The following is a 17,651-nucleotide window of genomic DNA, read 5'->3' on the forward strand; positions in this document are numbered from 1 at the left end:
CATTTGGAGAGAACAGAAAAATAACCAAATTTTGAGCATCTGGTAGAATTTACCTGCTCTTTGGCTTTCAGTAAGTTTGAGGTTGATTTTGTTTAAGAAAGAATAGACGTGGAAGTGATATGTTGAGTAAGACAGGACAGAGGACATTATGCTAGCAATAAGGTATCTGGCATGAGAAAGAACACAGACTGCTGCTGGTCATTCTCAAGGCTGTCTCTGATGATGAGCTAATGTCTCTTCCTTAGTACTTATAGATATATACTATTATGGTACAAACTATTATGGTATGCCATCTTCAGTACAGTGTGGTCTGTCCCTGAATGTGTCCTATATTTCCTAGCTTCAGTTGTTGGAGATTACCAAGAAAACTTATTTTATCTCATCAGATAACATCCAAAATTTTATGTTGAGCATTCTCTCTGTGTCTCTATCTTTCTCTTCTCTATCTCAATCTATTTCTCCCTCACTCTGCTTCCCTCCTCCTGACTTGGCACTCAGTCTCTCCCTCTCCTTCCCCACATCCCCCTTTTCCTTCCCTCTCCCTCTCTGCTTCTACTCTAATTTTCTTCTATCTCCTAAAAGTATTTTGAGGCTTGAGAACAATTTAATCAGTGCTTAAAAGAAAACAGTACAAAGAACTGAGAGAAGGCAAAGTGTAAATCTTGTCAGCTGCCCAGAGGAGGAAAAGTAAGATGGGAAAGAAGGCATGCTATTTGAGATAAGCCAGCATGGAGCTCATTTCATGGTGACAGAGACCCACTTTGGAGCACCAGACAGAAATCTCAAGGTCCAAATCAGGAGCAGAAGGAGAGAGAGTACGAGCATGGAACTCAGGACCGCGAGGGGTGCACCCACACACTGAGACAATGGGGATGTTCTATCGGGAATTCACCAAGGCCAGCTGGCCTGGGTCTGAAAAAGCATGGGATAAAACCGGACTCACTGAACATAGCAGACAATGAGGACTACTGAGAACTCAAGAACAATGGCAATGGGTTTTTGATCCCACTGCACGTACTGGCTTTGTGGGAGCCTAGGCAGTTTGGATGCTCACCTTACAAGACCTGGATGGAGGTGGGTGGTCCTTGGACTTCCCACAGGGCAGGGAACCCTGATAGCGCTATAGGCTGACAAGGGAGAGGAACTTGATTGGGGGAGGGGGAGGGAAATGGGAGGCGGTGGAGGGGAAGAGACAGAAATCTTTAATAAATAAATAAACGGAAAAAAAAGAAACTAAAAAAAAAAGATGCACTCAGTGTGGACAAATGAAGGCGTTAACACTGATATAGAAGCTTTTTTTTTTTGTCCCCGGATCATTGGGCTACCAGGCAGCCCTATTTAGGTACTGAGGAGTTCCATCTGGATGGCCTGCATTTTCTGCTAAGTCCTTTGCTCAGGAACAGTTTTCTGCTCCTACACTAAGGCTACCCACCCAGAGCGGTGAGTGCCTGCCTACCAGGCAGGCCTCAAGGACCCCCGAAAGAGAGCCCGGGCACCTTCAGCTTGTGCTTCAGGGGTACCTGTGCTCTCCTGGATCTCGCCCCGCCTGCCCGGTTTTTCCTTTTGTCCCCAGATCATCAAGCTACCAGGCGGCCCTGTTTAGGTACTGAGGAGTTCCATCTGGACAGGTGAGTGTGTGCTATCCAGGAGCGAATTGCCCTGGAAGACAGCACAAACCCCCTCTCCCAGCTCCTTCTGCAGGGCTGTCTTTCTTACACATGACCTCCCACCCCCTACAATCCTGCGTTTTCTGCTAGGTTCTTTGCTCAGGAAGTTTTCTGCTCCTACACTAAGGCTACCCACCCAGAGAGGCCTACCGGGGAGGCCTCAAGGACCCCCCCACCGAAAGGGAGCACACATACCTTCAGCTTTTGCGGCAGGGTGTCCTGTGTTCTACTCATCCCTGTCCTGCCCCCCCCCCCAAGTTCTTCCTTTTGTCCACCGGTCATTGGACTACCAGGCGTCTATGTTTCAGTGCTGAGGAGTTCCATCTGGACAGGAAGGTTCCTGCTTCTACACTGAAGAGTTACACCCAGAGAGTCAGTCACAGCAAAGACTGGACCAAGACACCAGGCCTCTCCTGGCTCCATTTGAAGGAAGAGTTGGGAAGGCACCAAGGCAAGAATCCCTCCAACAACCTGAAAGGCAACATGACATCACCAGAATCCAGGGATCCCGAAATAAGAAGAATTGTACACCCTACTCTAGAAGAATTAGAAGAAATCAACTCAAAAGTGAATTATATGAAAATAATAGAAGACCTTAAACAGGAGGTGTAAAACTGCCATAAACAATTAGAGATCACAAACAAAAAGGTAGAGGAAATGAATAAATTGCTCAAAGATACCCAAGATAACCAAGAGAAACAAGAAAAAGCAATCAAACAGGTAAGGAAAGCAGTTCAAGACATGAAGAATGAAATGGAAGTAATGAAGAAAACACAAACCGAGGGAAGGATGGATATGGAAAATCTGGGTAAACGAACAGCAAATACAGAGACAAGTACTACCAACAGATTACAAGAGATAGAAGAAAGAATTTCAGACACTGAAGATACCATAGAGAAAATAAACACACTGATCAAAGAAAACAGCAAAGACAACAAATTCTCATCACAAAACATTCAGGAAATCTGGGACACAATAAAAAGACCAAACCTAAGAATAATTGGGATAGAAGGAGAAGAAGTACAGCTCAATGGTCCAGAAAATACATTTAATAAAATTATAGAAGAAAACTTTCCCAAACTAAAGAAGGATATTTCTTTGAAGGTTCAAGAAACATACAGAACACCGAATAGACTGGATCAAAAAAAAAATCTTCTCGTCATATAATAATCAAAACACAAAATATACAGAATAAAGAAAGAATATTATAAGCTGCAAAGGAAAATGGCCAAGATACCTATAAAGGTAAACCTATCAGGCTTACACCTGATTTCTCTATGGAAACAATGAAAGTCAAAAGGTCCTGGAGAGATGTTCTGCAGAAACTAAGAGACCATGGAGGCAAGCGCAGACTACTATACCCAGGCAAGCTTTTGTTCACTATAAATGGAAAAAACAAAATATTCCAGGATAAAAACAAATTTAAACAATACGTAGCCACAAATCCAGCCTTACAGAAAGTAATAGAAGGAAAATCACTAACCAAGGAGTCCAACAAAAACCACAATAACTCAAATATCTAGAGACCCTTCACCAGCACAACTCAAAGAAAGGAAGCACACAAACTCTACTACTAAAATAGTGACCAGAGTTAACAACCACTGGTCATTAATATCACTTAATGTCAATGGGCTCAACTCATCTATAAAAAGGCACAGGCTAAGAGATTGGATACGAAAACAGGATCCAACATTCTTCTATTTACAAGAAACACACCTTAACCACAAAGACAGGCACCCACTCAGAGTAGAGGGATGGGAAAAGGTTTATCAAGCAAATGGACCTAAGAAACAAGCAGGTGTGGCCATACTAATTTCTAACAAAGTTGACTTCAAACGTAAATCAATCAGAATAGATGGAGAGGGACATTTTATACTCATAACAGGAACAATTCATCAGGATGAAGTCTCAAACCTGAGTATCTATGCCCCTAATATAAAAGCACCCACGTACGTAAAAGAAATATTACTAAAATTCAAGGCTGCCATCAAACCGCACACACTAATAGTAGGAGACTTCAACACTCCTCTCTCACCAATGGAAAGGTCAATCAGACAGAAACCTAACAGAGAAATAAGAGAATTAATGGAGGTAATGAATCAAATGGACTTAACAGACATCTATAGAACATTCCACCCTAAAAGGAAAGAATATACCTTCTTCTCTGCAGCTCATGGAACCTTCTCAAAAATTGACCTCATACTTGGTAACAAACTTCCACAGTTACAAAAAAATATTAGTAACCTCCTGTGTCTTATCAGATCACCATGGATTAAAGTTAGAATTCAACAACAATGCTACCCCCAGAAAGCCTACGAACTCATGGAAACTGAACAGTCAACTACTGAACCACACCTGGATCAAGGAAGAAATAACGAAAGTAATTAAAGTCTTCCTCAAATTCAATGAAAATAAAGAAACAACCCACTCAAACTTATGGGACACTATGAAATCAGTCCTAAGAGGAAAGTTCATAGCACTAAGTGCCCACTTAAAGAAAACAGAAAAAGCACACATTGGAGACTTAACAGCCCACCTGAAAGCTCTAGAAAAAAAAGAAGCAGACTCACCTAGGAGGAGTAGAAGACTGGAAATAATCAAACTGAGGGCAGAAATCAACAAAATAGAAACACAGAAAACAATCCAAAGAATCAATTAAACAAAAAGCTGGTTGCTGGAGAAAATCAACAAGATACATAAACCCCTATCCAAACTAATCAAACGGCAGAGAGAGAATATGCAAATTAATAGGATCAGAAATGAAAAGGGGGACATAACCACAGACACAGAGGAAATTCAGAGAATCGTTTGATCTTACTACAAAAGCCTGTATGCCAAAAATGGAAAATGTAAAAGAAATGGACACTTTTTAAGATAAATACCATATACCAAAGTTAAACCAGGACCAGGTGTACAACCTAAATAAACAAGTTAGTCGCGAAGAATTAGAAGCTGTTATCAAAATCCTCCCTACCAAAAAAAGCCCAGGACCAGATGGTTTCAATGCGGAATTCTACCAGAACTTCCAAGAAGACCTAATACCTATACTCCTTAATGTATTTCACATTAAGAAACAGGAGAGTCATTGCCAATTTCCTTTTATGAAGCTACAGTCACTCTGATACCAAAACCACACACAGACTCAACCAAGAAAGAGAATTACAGGCCAATATTACTCATGAATATCGACACAAAAATCCTCAACAAAATACTGGCAAACCGTATCCAAGAACATATTAGGAAAATTATCCATTATGATCAAGTAGGCTTCATCGCAGAGATGCAGGGCTGGTTCAACATACGAAAATCTATCAATGTAATCCATCATATAAATAAACTGAAAGAAAAAAACCATATGATCATTTCATTAGATGCTGAAAAAGCATTTGACAAAATTCAACATCCCTTTATGATAAAAGTATTGGAGAGATTAGGGATACAAGGGTCATACCTAAATATAATAAAAGCTATATACAGCAAGCCAACAGCTAACATCAAATTAAATGGAGAGAAACTCAAAGCCATCCCACTAAACTCAGGAACACCTCAAGGCTGTCCACTCTCGCCATACCTCTTCAATATAGTGCTTGAAATTCTAGCAATAGCAATAAGACAACATAATGGGATCATGGGGATTCGAATTGGGAAGGAAGAAGTTAAACTTTCGTTTTTTGCAGATGATAAGATACTGTACATAAGCAACCCCCAAAACTCCACCAAAGAACTTTTACAGCTGATAAACAGCTTTAGTAAGGTGGCAGGATACAAGATCAACTCCAAAAAATAAGCCTCTTATACACAAAGGATATGGAAGCAGAGAGGGAAATAAGAGAAGCTTCACCTTTCACAATAGACACAAACAGCATAAAATATCTTGGGGTAACTCTAACCAAGGAAATGAAAGATCTATTTGACAAGAACTTTAAGGCATTGAAGAAAGAAATTGAAGAGGATACCAGAAAATGGAAGGACCTCCCCTGCTCTTGGATTGGGGGATCAACATAATAAAAATGGCAATTCTACCAAAGGCAATTTATAGATTCAATGCAATCCCCATCAAGGTCCCATCAAAATTCTTCACAAATCTTGAGAGGACAATAATCAACTTTATATGGAAAAACAAAAAACCCAGGATAGCCAAAACAATCCTATACAATAAAGGATCTTCTGATGGCATTACCATCCGTGACTTCAAACTCTATTACAGAGCTACAGTAATGAAAACAGTGTGGTACTGGCATAAAAACAGAGAAGTTGACCAATGGAATCCTATAGAAGACCCGGATTTTAACCCACAAACCTATGAACACTTCATATTTGATAAAGGAGCTAAAAGTATACATTGGAAGAAAGAAAGCATCTTCAACAAATGGTGCTGGCACAACTGGATGTCAACCTGTAGAAGAATGAAAATAGACCCATATCTATCACCATGCACAAAACTCAAGTCCAAATGGATTAAAGACCTCAATATCAGTCTGAACACACTGAACCTGACAGAAGAGAAAGTGGGAAGTACCCTACAACAGATGGGCACAAGAGATCGCTTCCTATGTATAACCCCAGCAGCACAGACATTAAGGGCAACATTGAATAAATGGGACCTACTAAAACTGAGAAGCTTCTGTAAAGCAAAGGACACTGTCACTAAGACAAAATGGCAACCTACTGACTGGGAGAAGATCTTCACCAACCCCGCAACAGACAAAGGTCTGATCTCCAAAATATATAGAGAACTCAAGAAACTAGACTTTAAAATGCTAATTAACCCAATTAAAAAATGTGGCACTGAACTGAACAGAGAATTCTCAACAGAAGAAGTTCAAATGGCTAAAAGACACTTAAGGTCATGCTCAACCTCCTTAGCAATCAGGGAAATGCAAATCAAAACAACTTTGAGATATCATCTTATACCTGTCAGAATGGCTAAAACCAAAAACACCAAGGATAGCCTCTGCTGGAGAGGCTGTGGAGGAAGGGGTACACTCATCCATTGCTGGTGGGAATGCAATCTTGTGCAACCACTTTGGAAATCAGTGTTTCAGTTTCTCAGGAAATTCGGGATCAACCTACTCCTGGACCCAGCAATACCACTCTTGGGAATATACCCAAGAGATGCCCGATCATATGACAAAAGCATTTGTTCAACTATGTTCAGAGCAGTATTATTTGTAATAGCCAGAATCTGGAAACAACCTAGATGTCCTTCAATGAGAGAATGGATGAAGAAAGTGTGGAATATATACACCTTAGAGTACTACGCTGCGGTAAAAAACAATGACTTCTCGAATTTTGCATGCAAATGGTTGGAAATAGAAAACACTATCCTGAGTGAGGTAACCCAGAACCAAAAAGAGGAGCATGGGATGTACTCACTCATAATTGGTTTCTAGCCATAAATAAGGGTCACGGAGGCTACAATTGGTGAACCTAAAGAAGCTAAATAAGAAGGTGAACCCAAGGAAAAACATATAGTTATCCTCTTGCCTATGGGAAGTAGACAAAATTGCCGGGGAGAAAAGTGGGATCTTGGGGGTGGTGTGGATGGGGGTAAGGGGAGATGGGAAGAGAAAAGTGAGAAGGGGAGGATGGGGGTAACTTGGGGAAACAGGATGATTGGGATATAGGAAGGCTGGATAGGGGAGCATGGAAGCAGAATTCTTAGTTAAGGGAGCCACCTTAGGGCTGGCAAGAGACTTGAACCTAGAGTGGCTCCCAGGAGCCCAAGGTGATGTCCCCAGTTAGTTCCTTGGGCAGATGAGGATAGGCAACCTGAAACGACCCTATCCTATAGCAATACTGACAAATATCTTTCATATCACCATAGAACCTTCATCTGGTGATGGATGGAGATAGAGACAGAGACCCACAGTGGACCACTGGACCGAGCTCCCAAGGTCCCAATGAGGAGTGGAAGGAGGGAGAAGGTGACCAAGAAAGTCAGGACCATGAGGGGTGCACCCACCCAGTGACACAGTGGGGCTGTTCTATTGGGAGCTCACCAAGGCCACCTGGACTGTGACTGAAAAAGCATGGGATAAAACCAGACTCTCTTAACATGGTGAACAATGAGGGCTGATGAGAAGCCACGGACAATGGCACGGGGTTTTTATCCTACTTCATGTTCTGGCTTTGTGGCAGCCTAGCCAGTTTGGATGTTCACCTTCCTAGACATGGATGGAGGGGGGAGGACCTTGGGCTTTCCACAGTGCAGGGAACCCTGACTGCTCTTTGGACTGGAGAGGGAGGGGGAGAAGAGTGGGGGGAGGGGGAGAAGGATGGGAGGAGGGGGAGGGAAATGGGAGGCTGGGAGGAGGGGGATACTTTTTTTCCTTTTCTCAATAAAAAAATTACTGATATAGAGAAGTCATATGTAAGTATTTTGGCAGAGATTAAACCATATGTTTGTAATTTTATCTTTCCTTCAAAATATCTGGGATGGCTTATTGAGTAAAAAGAAGTGTTGGGGCTGATATGGAACAGTTTGTATATATTTAAGGACAATGCTCAGCCATCATGGCTGTTTCTATTAGTTTGTCATGAGTCTAGGAGGACCACCACACTGCCTCATAAATGTTATTAAACCATACTGCTCAGAAATTTGCTAAAGTTAAAGTACTTAGAGCATGTGAGAAAACAGCGATCTTCGAACAAATAGACAGTACTATGAACATTGGGAAATAACAACAAAAGCATTAAGCCCAATTCTCTAACTTCCAAAAAGTTCTCCCCTCCTCATCTCTGTATACATGAGATTTGATTTTCATAGTCATTATTTTTACAGAGAAGTTCTCTCTACACAAAACCTGCCTTTTCTCTCTTTCACAAGAAGCTCAGAAGCTAGAACCATGATCTATCACCTTAAGTAATAACACGAAAATATCCTAGGAATGTGGCAGGTAAGAACATCAGATGATCCTTTTCAAAATCATAGGCTAGCCTTGCTAGCAAGAGAGGAAAATAGTTCCTGTCCTGCTTCCTCATTTATCTTGTTTACTGTGCTCACCCGAATACTCCACTAGTGAGATAATCTACACCACAGAAATAGTCAGCTTCATCGTCAGGCTGAATGTTGGAGATGCTTAAGTAGCGATGAGCCCCAGAGCTGGAGCCAGAGAAACGATCGGGGATCCCATCTCCCCTGCTGTGGTTTCCATTATCATAGAGATACATCAGATACTTAGGAGGTTTGCCTGGATGTTGCTGGTACCATCCAATGGCGTAGATGCTATACTCACTACTCAAAGTGCAGGTGAGTTTGACTGAGGAACCCAAGGAGGCTGAGGCTGTGGGTGACTGAGTTAGCACAGGTTGGGAGAAAGACCCTGGAATAGAGAAACACATTACCTTCTGAGGTGAGAGAAGAGGAGAGAATTACCTTGTCATTGGTTTCCCTCAACTGGCATCAAAGTGCAGCTGATTCTCCTGACCTGTACAATGAAAGAGGAAGGAGAGGAGAAGAATCCAGGCCATGGTGCAGACACCACTGAGCTCTGTTTAGATACACATGTGTGGATCTCTCTTATACTTCACCATTTCTCAGACATCTGACAGGGCCTTTCCTACAAATATGCAAATTTATCTTGGTCAAGAAAATTCCTTCTTAGGTGCTTGTGTCATCAAATGTCTGAGTGTCACTTCCTTCCTGAGTCTGCCAAAGAGATCTCAGTAGCCTCAGCTGCAGGGCCTATTGAATCATGAAGAGTCACAGAGAGACAGATGTTCGTATTCTCAGCTTTGAGTCTCCAGATACTTCAGTGGACCTTACGAGCCCCCACTGAGCAGGTTAGTTCGGTCATAACTGTGAGCACCATACTTTCCCAAGGCTTTGACTACTAAGCATTTCTGATCAAGGACAGACTGAGTTACCTCCTCTGAGGCTGACTTTTACATCTTCTCTTTAGTTTTCTTCTCCCCAGTAAGAGCACTGCTCGGTAGACCAGTGTCTTTACCCTATAGCTTATGATGCCACAAGACAGATGTCATATATCAGATTTGCTATTGTTTAAATATTATATTATGATAAATAACAGTAGAAAAATTACAGTCATGAAATAGCAATGAAAAATTTTATGGTTTGTGTCACCACCAAATTAGAAACTGTACTAAGGAGTCAGCACATTAGAAAATTTGAGAACCAAAGTTATAGACCTTAATTTATAGGGATGTCTTTATTCAGGGCCTTTTCCTACTTATACTGAGGACAGAGAAATTTACTCCATGAGCCCCTTCTCAGAATGCTCAAGAATCCAGACTTATTCTGTCTACTTGGTTCTTCAGCAGATTGACCCATAGAGACACATTGATGAATACTAGTATCTATAATGATTAATATTATACTACATGAATCTCTTGATGCATTATAAATAAAAAATTAAAAATAACATGGCAATACAAAACAAAATTATAAAGAAAAAAATTGGAGGAAGAACACAGTGAGACTATATTTGTACTTAGGTAAGGATTACAGAATATTGATAAAGAATGTCTTTGTGATGTTGTCAAAAATACACTCATTGACACCTGCCTACTACTTATGTGATAAAAAATATATATTTAACTGACAGATCTTTATAAGGATAGATGATCACAAAAGGGAACAGCTCGAAATTGAAGGCAAGAATTAATGAATCATGATAGAAAAAATGATGAATCATGGTTAGTCATTGGAGAGGTTCGGCAGAAGTAAGAGGAATGTCAGGACGATATGTGTTTGCTCAGTTAAGTTTTAACTTATGCATGATTAAAGGAACTATCTACCTAGGTTGACACTGTCAAACCACCAATATACCAGGCTAATGGAATACACAGGAGAGGAGTTGTGTGGAAAGAGCTTAAGAGTCAGATACAATGGATGCCTCCAAGGAGACAGCATCTTCCAGATACAAGACTGATTCAAATGTGAAGTCATAGAAACTATGAAAGCAAGCATGTAAGACCAGTATAGGTTCAAATCAGACAAATAGCCAACACCAAGAAATAGAAGCAATCAGATAGTCATAACCTTAGCCAGAATTTATTTGCAATAGATAACACTGGAAAGTGAAAATCAGTTATCTCCAATGAAGTGTTACTGAAGTATAACATACCCTACAGGGCAGGCCTCATAGCAAGGGGTAGTTAGTAAATAGTAAACAGACTCTATAGTTTGTTTGTGTGTGTGCACTTTTTGTTTTTCTGTAGTCTGATTAATTTCCCCATTTCACCATATTTATTTTGTTTTTGTTTTTCTGTTGTTGATGCTTTATTTTTGTGTGTGGGATCTGTTTTGTTTTGTTTGAAAGAGAAAGAAAATGTACTTGGGTGGGCAGAGAGCTGGAAGGATCTGGGAGGATCTAGGGAAAGGGAAAGTATATGATTAAAATATATTGTGTGAAAAGAATTTTAAAAGAGAATCTGAAGATGAAATATTAACTGACAAATGACAAAAACAATAGAAATAAAGAAATAGAAAGGAAGAAAGAAAAAAGAGAGAAAGAGAGAGAAGAAAGAAAGAAAGAAAGAAAGAAAGAAAGAACAGAGGGAGGGAGAGAGGAAGGGAGGGAGAGAGAAACAAAGGAAAAAAAAGAAAGAACTTAGGGTTCTATTATCCCTGGTTGAATACATGTGCAGAACTATAGACATTGTATTCCACTCAGAACCTACTCAGAACAAACAGATGGCTCTGGTGTGAGAAGTCCTTCTGTATATGTGTTTCATTTAATGGTGTGGGGAGTTCCTCTGTATATGTGTTTCATTTAATGGTGTGGGGAGTTCCTCTGTTTATGTGTTTCATTTAATGGTGTGGGGAGTTCCTCTGTATATGTGTTTCATTTAATGGTGTGGGGAGTTCCTCTGTTTATGTGTTTCATTTAATGGTGTGGGGAGTTCCTCTGTATATGTGTTTCATTTAATGGTGTGGGGAGTCCTTCTGTATATGTGTTATATTCAATGGTATAGGAGAGCCTTCTTGTATATGTGTTTTTATTTGAAAAATGAATAAAGAAGCTTCTTGGGCCTATAAATGGCAAAATAGAGTAAGGATGGAATTCAAAGTAGAGATAGAGGAGAAAGAAGGCAGAGTTAGAGAGATGCCATGTGGCTGCCAAAGAATTCAGATGCCTCAGAACCTTACTAGTAAAATAAGAGCCTTGAAGTGATAATGTTAAGAGTTAGCTAAACATATGCCTAAGCAAGTGGTAGAGAAGTATTGCAATTAATACAGTTTTTGTGTGATATTTCAGGTTAGGGTTGCTGAGAATGAACAATCAGCCTCTGCCTACATGGCTCAGTATGTGAGAATGCTTGTCAAGTCTCACAATAAAAGTTGATTCCTGAACCTACCATTGTGGAAGGAATAAGTCAAATTACATAAGAGGTTCTGTAGGTGTCACAGTCATGCTGTGGTATTCTCTCTCTCTCTCTCTCTCTCTCTCTCTCTCTCTCTCTCTCTCTCTCACACACACACACACATACACAACACACACACACACCTTCAATCATTAAATAAATATGTAACTAACTAATTAATAGATAATTTAAAATCTCATGGATCTTTCATGACTATTTTGCTATTTTTCCCGCCTGAGGTTTTCAGTTCATATTAGGCAGTTCTTTGATATTATTGACATTTGAATATTGATGTGAGTTACTTGGGAAGGAGGACTTCACAAGTAAAGGATGGCAGAACCCAATTCAGACCTACAAATACATGGGGTTCATGTACATTTTGAGATTTAACAAGTATTGAATTAACACAAGCTACAAACTATTGTGATTCGGGTTATGGACTTTCCCTTTTTCTTCTATTTGTTGTTTCTAGTACCATGTATAACAAAAGAATTCCCTGACTTCCAGTCTGTGCTTTAAATGACAGGATTAACTTTCTTAAGGTTTCCTATTTAAAGTGACAGAAATTTCCTTCACTGTCATAGAGTTCACCAAGTGTTCAAAATTGAGTTTCTAATAACAAAGTAATACTTGTGTGACCACACATTCACAGGAGGCTGCTATTGAAGAAAACACATCTACTAGAAGCTGCACTACTGTGTCCTTGTTTGCAGTACTAAACTATTGAAAGAGGAGAAATACATTTATGATTTAAGACTGAAAATTGCTTAACCTTAGAGTTTATTTGCAGTCATAAAGCAAGAAATATGAGCCAATGTGTCAATATGTTTAAGAATAAAATGTGAGGGAAGAAGAAAGAAATGTGCACAAATTCAAAAATACTTTACAAATTATTGCCTAACTTGTTAGTTCCTGGAAAAGGAAGCAACGGCATACGAACCTATAAAAAGAAGGCTAATACAAGTGACTTGTGTTATCACATACTGATTTCTGGAGGACAGATTTGCAAAACTGACTCATTTAAATTGTTCACCTGGTCTTGATTCAGTTTTGGTATATGGAATCTATCTAAAAGAAAATGCCTGTTTTTTTACATTTCCCAATTTTTTTGAAGTACAGGCTTTTGTAGTAACACCTAATGCTTCTCTGAATTTCCTTAGTGTCTGTTGTTATGTCCCCCTTTTCATTTCTGATTTTGTTAATTTGTATGTTTGCTCTCCACCTTTTGATTAGTTTGGATAAGGGTTTGTCATTGACTTTCTTAAAGAACCAGCTCTTTGTTTTGTTGAGTCTTTGTATTGTTTTCTGTGTTTTTATTTTGTTGATTTCAGCCCTCAGTTTGATTATTTCCAGTCTTCTACTCCTCCTGGGTGAGTCTGTTTTTTTTTTCCTAGAGCTTTCAGGTGTGCGGTTAAGTCACTAATGTGAGCTTTCTCCATTTTCTTTAAGTGGGCACTGAGTGCTATGAACTTTCCTCCTAGCACTGCTCTCATAGTGTCCCAAAGTTTTGGATATGTTGTGCCTTCATTTTATTTCAATTCTAGAAGATTTTAATCTCTTTCTTTATTTTTCCTTGACCCAGAGAAGGTTCAGTAGTTGACTGTTTATTTTCCATAAGTTTGTAGGCTTCCTTCAGATAGTATTGTAGTAATAAGGAGCGGCGGGGCTACGTCTCGAACACCCTGGCCGCCTGCACAGCTAGCTTTACCCTAAATAATTACATGGACACTGTATTCATTTAATCACTGCTTGGCCCTTTAGCTTTAGCCCTTACTGGCTAATTCTGATATACCGATCAACCCATCTCTAATAATCTGTGAGCACCGGTCTTACCGGGAAGATTCTAGGTCGGAGCTTCATCGCGTGTGTCTGCCCGGGAGCGGGGCATGGCGTCTCTCTCTGAGGCGTCTGCTCCCGAGAGGAGAGCTGTCGAGTCTGAGCTCACTTTCTCTTCCTCCCAGCGTTCTGTTCTGTTTACTCCTCCCACCTATCTTCTAACCAATGAGGACCAAGCAGTTTCTTTTTATTTAACAAATGACCTTCCTCCATCATAGTATTGTTGTTAAATTCTAAGTTTACTCCATGGTGATCCAATAAGACACTGGTGGTTACTTCCATTTTTTTTTGATCTGTGGGTGTTTTCTTTGTTACTGAGTATATAGCAATTTTAGAAAAAGTTCCATGAGATTCTGAGAAGAAGGTATATCCTTTTCTATCTGGGTGGAATTTTCTATAGATGTCTGTTAAGTTCATTTGATTCATTACATCTGTTAGTTATCTTATTTCTCTGTTAATTTCTGTCTGGTTGACCTCTCCATTGGTGATAGAGAAGTGCTGAAACCTTCTACTATTAGTGTGTGGGGTTTGATGTGCAATTTAAGTTTTAGTAATGTTTTTTTTTTTTTTACATATGTGGGAGCTCTTGTTTTAGGGGCATAGATGTTCAGGATTGAGACTGCATCTTGATGAATTGTTTCTGTTATGATTATAAAATGTCCTTTTACATCTTGTCTCACTGATTTTAGTTTGAAAACAATTTTTTTAGATATTAGAATAGCCACACACACTTGTTTCTTAGGTCTGTTTGATTGGAAAACCTTCCTTTTCCCAACCCTTTACTCTGAGATAGTGTATGTTTTTGAGGTTGAGGTATATTTCTTGTAAACAGCAGAAAGCTGGATGCTGTTTTCATATCCATTCTCTTACCTTGTGTCTTTTTTAGGTGAATTGAGTCCATTGATATTAATCTATATTAATGAGCATTGATTGTTAACTCCAGTTATTTTTTGGTGGTATGGTTTGTGTGTTTCCATTCATTGGGTTATGTTAGTGGAGGGTTATCATATGTCTGTGTTTGTGGGTATCATCTTTTTTGGGTTGAGGCTTTCCTTCTACTACTTTCTGTAAGGCTGGGTTTGTGTATATGTATTGTTTAAATCTGTTTTGTCATGGAACATCTTGTTTTCTCCATTGATGGTGAAAGAAAACTTTGCTGTTTATAGTAGTCAGGTCTCTTAGTGTCTACAGCACATCTATCCAAGACCTTCTGTGTTTTATAGTTTCCATTGAGAAATCAGGTGTAATTCTAATAGGTTTATCTTTATATGTTACTTGACCATTTTCCTGTGCAGCTCTTAATATTCTTTCTTTATTCTGTATGTTTTGTGTTTTGATTATTATATGGCAACGGAATGTTTGTTATATAGTCTATTTGGTATTCTGTAAGGTTCTAGTACCTTCATAGGAATATCCTTCTTTAGGTTGGCTAAGTTTTCTTCTATAATTTTGTTGAATATATTTTTTGTGTCTTTGAGCTTGATTTCTTCTCCTTCTTCTACCTCTATTCTTCTTTTTTAAGGCAGTTCTCCAACTTTATTTGAGATTCAGTAGGTTACTTCTCATCCACATTGACTGTCTGTAGATTTTTGAATGTATTAACAGGCATGTAAGTTACCAATGTATAGAGTTTATTTGGCTAGTCCTCATCCTCATTACGTTTTCTGGATAAACGTACCCAGATACGGTATGGAACATTCATTCTTCCTTTTGCCCAGATGGCTTTATTGAGCCTGGTATCAAGCTGCACATCAGGAGTCCCTATCTCCTTCATGGCAAATTTCCAGATTTGTTTGAAGCTCATGCATAGATTTGCTTGTGAATGCTGATGGTGTATTCTCCGATCACCATCTCGTTGATGGCAGAAGAGCCCTTTTCCTTCTTGCCACCCTCCTTTGCGGGAGCCATTCTGCCGGGCCCAAGCTGGAAAGAACCTACCCCTATTATTCTTAGGCTTGGTCTCTTCAATGTGTCCCAAATTTCCTGAAAGTTTTGTGTTAAGATTTGTTGGATTTAGTGTTTTCTTTGACCAATGAGTCCATTTCCTCTATAGAATCTTCAGCACCTGAAATTCTTATGTCTCTTGTATTGAGATGGTTATACTTTTCTCTATAGTTATTGTTCATTTACCCAGAATTTCCACATCCAGAATTCCCTCAGTTTCTGTTTTCTTTATTACCTTCATTTCAGTCTTCAAGTCTTGAACTGTTTCTTTCACCAGTTTGATTGTTTTTTTGCTGGTTTTGTTGGGTATCTTTGGGGGATTTATTAATTTATTATAACTTTTTGTTTATCTTCTCTTCCATTTCTTTAAGGGAGGTTTTCATTTCCTCTTTAAATGTCTCTATCATTTTCATAAAATTACACCATTCACGATGGCTAAGATTTAAAACATCAATGATAGCTTATGCTGGAGAAAATTTGGATTAGGGGGAACACTCATTCATTGTTGGTGGGAATGAAAACTTTTGCAACCACTTTGGAAATCAGTATGGTGGTGTCTCAGAAAATTGGGAGTCAACCTACCTCAGGATCCAGTAGTACTACTCGGGAATATTCCCAAAAGATGCTCAATCATGCTACAAAAATATTTGTCCAATTATGTTCATAGCAGCATTATTTTTAATAGCCAGAACTTGTAAACAACCTAGATGTCTTTCAAAAGAAGAATGGATAAAGAAGTGTGGTGCATCCACACATCAGAGTACTACTCAGCGGTAAAAAACAATGACATCTTGATTTTTGCATGCAAAAGGATGGAACTAGCAAACACCATCTTAAGTGAGATAACTCAGACCTAAAAATATGAATATAATATATACTTACTCATTAGTGGATACTAGCCTAAAACAAAGGACATTGAGCCTATAGTTCATGATCCTAGAGAAGCCAAATAATAAAGTGAACCCAAAGAAAAGCATATATAGATCCACTTGGAAATTGGAAGCAGATAATATTGCCTGACAAAATTTGGCAGCATGTGGGTGGGGGGTAGAAGAAAGGGGAGAAGGGGAAGAGGATGAGAGAAAGGGAGATTTGGGGAGAGCTTGAGGGAATGATATAGTTGAGATGGAGGAAGGACAGATATGAGAGCATGGAAAGAGATATCTTGATTGAGGGAGCAATTTGGGGGTTAGCAAGAAACCTGGCTCTAGAAAAATTCCCAGGAATATACAAGGAAGACCTAAGCTAAGACCCTAAGCAATAGAGGTAAGGGTGCCTGAACTGGCCTTGCCCTGTAGTCAGACTGATGATTTATCTTAAATATCACCATAGAACCTTCTTTCAACAACAGATGGAAACCAAGGCAGAGACCCACATAGGAGCACTGGACTGAGCTCCCAAGGTCCAGTTGAAGAGTGGAAGAAGGGAGAATATGAGCAAGGAAGTCAAGACCATGAGGGGTTCATCCACTGAGACAATTTGCCTGAGCTAATGTGAGCTCACCAACTCTAACTGGACTGGGAGTGAATGAGCATGGGATCAAACTAGTCCCTGAGAATGTCGTTGACAGTTGGGGCAGACTGAGGTATCAATGATAATGACACTGGGATTTGTATCCACTGCATGTACTGGCTTTTATTATTCTGTTTTCTTTTTTTAAAATTTATTTATTTATTAAAGATTTCTGTCTCTTCCCTGCCACCGCCTCCCATTTCCCTCCCCCTCCCCCAATTAAGTCCCCCCCTCCTCGGCCCGAAGAGCAATCAGGGGGAGAGCAGAGGGTGGGTAGAAGAGTGGGAGGGATATGGGAGGAGGTGAGGAAGTGGAAATTTTGAATGGTATCATTTATAAAGCTATAGAAATTTTAAAGATAAT

At 39.5% G+C, this 17,651-nt stretch overlaps 1 protein-coding gene and 1 pseudogene across 1 annotated transcript in view; both read right to left on the reverse strand.

The window, feature by feature from the left end:
• Positions 1-17,651, reverse strand: part of LOC142847896 (immunoglobulin lambda-1 light chain-like) — a 270,740-nt gene that overhangs the window by 188,960 nt on the left and 64,129 nt on the right. The gene's annotated exons all lie outside the window — the stretch shown is intronic.
• LOC142847942 (large ribosomal subunit protein eL31-like) lies at positions 15,364-15,740 on the reverse strand (annotated as a pseudogene).

Source organism: Microtus pennsylvanicus, chromosome 1 (genome assembly GCF_037038515.1).
Source record: "Microtus pennsylvanicus isolate mMicPen1 chromosome 1, mMicPen1.hap1, whole genome shotgun sequence".
Taxonomy (NCBI): Eukaryota; Metazoa; Chordata; class Mammalia; order Rodentia; family Cricetidae; genus Microtus; species Microtus pennsylvanicus.